This window comes from Camelus dromedarius, chromosome 9, assembly GCF_036321535.1.
Source record: "Camelus dromedarius isolate mCamDro1 chromosome 9, mCamDro1.pat, whole genome shotgun sequence".
NCBI lineage: Eukaryota > Metazoa > Chordata > Mammalia > Artiodactyla > Camelidae > Camelus > Camelus dromedarius.
Window position 1 is genome coordinate 79,174,115 of NC_087444.1, and position 5,562 is coordinate 79,179,676.

Below are 5,562 nucleotides of genomic sequence, written 5' to 3' on the forward strand. Positions count from 1 at the left end.
TTTATTGTACCTTGGTTAACTAAAGGTCAATAAGTTCACATTATTTCTATTGCAGAGTTTATCAGCAAGAAAAATTTAACTTCGTACTGTGATATTGTCATAACTTATAAAATTAAGCTAAATGAGATAAGACTTTTCAGGTGAACTTTTTAGGAATAATTATGGTTTGGGTATGTCTATCTAAAATAGTTTCTCCATTTTATTCAACATAGTTTTGGAATTCCTAGCCATAGCAATCAGAGAAGAAAAGAAATATAAGGAGTCCATACTGGAAACGAAGAAGTAAAACTGTCACTGATGGCAGATGACATGATATGATACATAGAGAATCATAACAATGCTACCAGAAAACTACTAGAGCTCATCAATGAATTCAGCAAAGTTGCAGGATACAAAATTGATATATAGAGATAAGTTGCATTTCTATACACTAACAATGAAATATCAGAAGGAGAAATTAAGGAAACAATACCATTTATCATTGCATCAAAAAGAATAAAATATATAGGAATAAACCTACCTAAGGAGGCAAGGGATTTGTACCTCAAGAACTATAAGACACTGATGGAAGAAACTGAAGATGACACAAACAGGTGGAAAGATATACCATGTTCTTGGATTGGGAGAATCAATATTGCTAAAATGGCCATACTGCTCAAGGCAATATACAAATTCAATGCAATCTCTATCAAATTACCAATGACATTTCCACAGACCTGGAACAAAAAAATGTTAAAATTTGTATGGAAACACAGAAGACCCTGAATAGCAAAAACAGTCTTGAGAAAGAAGAATGGAGCTGGGGAAATCACATGCCCTGACTTCAAACTATTCTCAAAGCTACAGTAATTAAAACAGTATGGTACTGACACAAAAACAGACACATGGATCAATGGAACAGGATAGAAAGTCCAGAAATAAACCTATACACTTAAGATCAATTAATCTATAACAAAGGAGGAAAGAATATACAATGGAGAAAAGACAGTCTCTTCACTAAGTGGTGCTGGGAAAACTGGACGGCTACCTGTACACGACTGAAATTAGAACATTCTCTGGCACCATATGCAAAAATAAAATCAAAATAGATTAAAGACCTAAACAACTAGTTATCCTAATTTTAATTCTTTCTTGTTTTCGAATGGGTTTATGTCTTTTACGTCTTTCTGCTGTACTATAGCTTTATTAATATTATTAGTTGTATTACTTATATCTTGTCTGTTTTATGAGATTATTGTCTCTTTATCACCCAATGTGTAAGCAGGCCTCCAACAAAATTAATGATGGCTTAACATCTTGGGGCAGTTGATAATATATATAACTCTACATACAGTAATTGTAACAGTACAACTCTAGATATAGGAAGAAGCAATAGGGGAAACATTTCCTAAATCATAATAGACTAGCTGAGACAGGTGATTCAGAGAATTTTAGATTATCAGCAGAGCCTAATCCAAAAAAAAAAAAAAAAAAAAACAATCAGCACATTGAGTGGCCTACCAATAGAGTCCTCGCCTGATCTAGAAATAGGCCTTCCTAGCACTATGGGAGAAACTGGACATCCACATGCAAAGAAATGAATCTAGATATAGACCTTACATCATGCAGAAAAATTAATGAAAAATGGATCGTAGACCTAGATGTAAAATGCAAAGCTATAAAACTTATGGAAGACAATGTGGGAGAAAACCTGGAGGACCTTGGGTATGGTGATGGATTTTCAGATACAATACCAAAGTCATGACCCATGAACAAAATAATTAGTAACATGGGCTTCATTAAAATGAAAAACTTCTTCTCTGTGAAAGAGAATGTCAAGAGAATTAGAAGATAAGCCTCAGACTGGGAGAAAATATTTTCAAAGGCATTTGAAAAAGTATTTGATAATTGATGGGCAAAAGGCCTGGACACCTCATCAAAGAAGATACACAGATGGCAAGTAGGCATATTAAAATGTGTTCAGCATATTCATTAGGAAATTGCAAATTAAAACAACAGTGTGATAGCTCTACACCTATTAGACTGACTAAAATCCAAAACACTGACAACACCAAATGCTAGTGAGGATAAGGAGCAACAGGAACCCTCTCATTCATGGCTGGTGGGAATGCAAAACGGTTCAACCACTTTGGAGGACAACTTGGTAGTTTCTCACGGCAATAGACATATCTTACCATACAAGCTAGCAATTACACTCTTTGGCGTTTACCCAAATGAACCGAAAACTTATCTCCACACAGAAACCTGTATGTGGATTTTTTTAATAGAAGATTTCTTCATAATTGCCAAATTTCTGCAACTTGGAAGCAACTAAAATGTCCTTTGGTTTCTTTTTACATTCAGTAGGTGAATGGATAAATAAATGGTGGTGGGTCCAGACAATGTACCCAAAAGAAGTCAAGCTGTAAAAAGACAGACAGGAAACTTAAATGCATATCACTATTGAAAGGAGCCAATCTGAAAAAGCTGTATCCTATGTGATTACAACTAAATGATATTCTGGAATAGGCAAAACTGGGGTGATAATAAAAATTATCAGAAGTTTCCAGGGTTTGGAGGGAGGCAGGGATGAACAAATAGAGCACAGAGGATTTGAAGAAACCATTCTGTATGATACTAAAACGGTGGATTGTGATAGTAAACATTTGTTAAAATCCATGTAACATACAACACCAAAAGTAAATTCTAATGTAAACTATGGATCTTGGGCAATAATGATATGTCATTGTAGGTTCATCAGATATAACAAATGTATCACTGTTGTGTGGATCTGACAGTGGGGGAGGTTGTGCATGTGTGGGAACAGGGGGTATATGAGAACTCTTCATCTTCTATTCTGTTTTGCTGTGAATATACATTTGTGCTAAAATACACAGTTTGTAAATTAAAAAAAAAAAAGAGGAATTGAAGGCCTATAGAAAAGGAGCATGGCAGATTATAGAACCCAAAAATGTTTGCTGTTCACTTAAATGAACAATAATTGTGATGCTCTTTGTTTACCTAAACAATCTGCAGAGTCATTTTTTTCGCATTGGCTATGTCCAAGGTGAAATATCATGATTAATGCACTTGTGGCAAACACACACTTCTTTGTGTGAATGATTTCAAAATTACAGGAAAATTTCAGGAATAGCACAGAGATACTCTGTACACCCTTAACACAGATTTATCAACTTGCAGTTTGTCACATTTGCTTTGTCATTCTCATTCTCTCTCTCACTCCCGTTATCCATCAATTTATATTTTTCTGAACCATTTGAGAACTTCACAGTTCATATCTCTTTCTTCCTAAATATTTGTTTGTATTTCATGAGAACAAAGACATTATCTTACCCAACCAGAGGGCAGTTTCCAACATCAGAGAATTTAACATTAGACCAATAGATACACATGGCTTATATTACACTCATCATATATAATCCATCATATGTAATATAATTCATAATGTAATATGACCCATCATAACAGTGGATAAATACCAGATTTGACCTGGTTAGGCAGACCGCTTGTCTTTTTTACTGTCTTCATTTGGAGGTTAATTATGGTTTTAGGTAATGTGTGTGGATGCCAAGGTGACAAGGGGTAGAATGTGATGGCTTGTTTTATGTGTAAACTCAACTAGGCTATACTATCCAATTATTGGATCAAACACTAATCTAGGTGTTGCTATGAAAGTATTCTGTAGATGTGCTTTATATCTGCAATCAGTTGACTTTAAGCAAATGATTTTACTTTAATAAAGTGGGTGGGTCTTATCCAAAAAGTCAAAAGGCCTTAAGAGGAAAAATAAGTTGTATCATTAGCTCTGGCTAGAGTTTCCAGCCTGCCTCTACCCTGTAGATTTTGAACTTGCCAGGCCCCACAATCGCATTAGCCAATTCCTTGAAATAAATCTCTCACATATATATTACACATACTATATATACATGTACATTTTAAAATAAATATTTCTAAAATATGTACATTCTATTGGTTTACTGCATTTTATTCTCCCAGCTCAAAAATTATGGGGAAAAAATCACCAACGATGACTTTTTAAATTGCTTAATATACCTCTAGGTGGACATTAGAAGCCCTAAGATGAGTTTGTTTCCTGTCATCAACCACTTAATGAAGTCAGGCTGGTCCAGAGCTCATGCTTTGTTCACTTTCTTCTCCAGTCTACACTCGTTCCTTTGACACTCTCACTCTGTCATGACTTGAAATAACAGTGTAAGCTAATTACTCTCAATTATACGTCCAGGCTCAAACTCTTTCCCAATGTTCAGTCATAGGTTGAAATGCCAAAGTGACACTTTGTGGTCTCATAAACACTTCAAATTGACCACGCTCAATACTGGAATCCAGAGTTTCCCTCCAACTCTCCACATGTGGCTTCCCCATCCCAGGAGATGGCAAATCCATTCTTTGGGTGATCTAGGCCAACTACATAAGAAGGAGGCTCTGGGTAGTAGAAAGCCCAGGAGAATGTGGCAGGTGAGTGTGCAGCAAATCAAGATGGGACTTCCCAGTGTCCTAGTCAGGAGGATTTTGAAGCTACTTTTAAAATCTGTTCCCCCAGGATGTTATGAAACTGAACCTGGGTTCACCCGCCCAAATTGCAGCAAAACCAATCTACTGACACTGGGTTCTGGTGAAGGAAAGTACAGCCTTTACTGCAGGGTGCCAAGCAAGGAGAATAGGCAGCTGTTACTCAAAAGACCTGAACCCCCAATGGCTTCAGGCAAGTGTTTTTAAAGAATGTGAGAAGAGAGAGTCCTAGGACGCATGATCAGCTCATGGACAATTTTCTCATTGGTTGGTGGTGAGGTAGCAGGGTGATGTTTCAGGAATGTCACTATAAATCCTGATTCCAACCAGTCTAAGGTCTATGTGTTTGAGGTCAGCAGTTTCCATCTGGTGGAAGTCTGGTTTTTGTGAAAAAATAACTTAAGAATGTACATCAGACATTGTTAACTGTTTTCCTGGAGGAGAACTAGCGTCTTAAGATCCCATCCCACAGTTTGACTTACTGCTTAAATTATCTCCTTGCTTGCTTGACTGCCTCTTAAGTGTTCCCATTTCTACTCCTTAAATGATTAACATTTGAGCCCACTTTTTGGAACTCAGGGAGGCCTAGGTGACTAAAGCTTTTTCCACAAAGAAGCGGAGGACACAGATGGCCTTCTGCAAGATTTCAAGAAGAGGATCTGAGAAGGAGGGAAGGGAGAAGTCATTATGTGAGCCCTGAGCCCAGGTCCCAGTCCTGCCCCTTTGCACCTGCCCAGACCCTGGGCCAATGTTCCTGCATCCCAAGCCTCAGTTTCCCCAGGGCACAGCGTGGACACTCTTGGTCCTCCCCAGTTGAGCCCACTGTAACGAGGCAGGTCTGGGCATCTAGTGGCTTTTACCCAAAGGTAGACCACCAGATTAAGGCGCTCCTCCGCCGTGGGTCCAGGGAAGACTACATTACCCAGAGGCCATGCCTCCTGCGTCTGAGGCTGGCGCTGGCCAATGACGGTCTCGCGTAGGGGCGTTTCCTGCGGGCGCACGTACGTGGGCGGGACTTCCAGTTTGGTCACA